This window comes from Penaeus monodon, chromosome 31 (genome assembly GCF_015228065.2).
Source record: "Penaeus monodon isolate SGIC_2016 chromosome 31, NSTDA_Pmon_1, whole genome shotgun sequence".
Classification (NCBI taxonomy): Eukaryota; Metazoa; Arthropoda; class Malacostraca; order Decapoda; family Penaeidae; genus Penaeus; species Penaeus monodon.
The window spans coordinates 2,235,504-2,235,843 of NC_051416.1; positions in this window are offsets into that span (position 1 = coordinate 2,235,504).

The window sequence follows — 340 nt, forward strand, 5'->3', positions numbered from 1 at the left end:
TCACAAGAATAAAAAGAGGAAAAATAAATCGAGTCTTTCGCCTGAAATTTATCTTTACTGATGCTCTCATATCAACGTTAGTATTATTATTACCTTTTCGGCTTGCTCTGACTCGCGTACTTAGTCGTGCGTATATGTTTAGGCTTGCGTACCTAGTCGTGCGTATATATACAGACTTGCGTACATAGCCGTGCGTATATGTAAAGATAAACATGGCATTTTATTATTTTTCATTTCACTCGAGCACTCCTAGCAGTATGCGTAAGGAGGCCCGTATGGATACGTTTATAAGATCGTTTGTGCTTATATGTATGAATTTATGTGTCTCTGTTTATCTTTA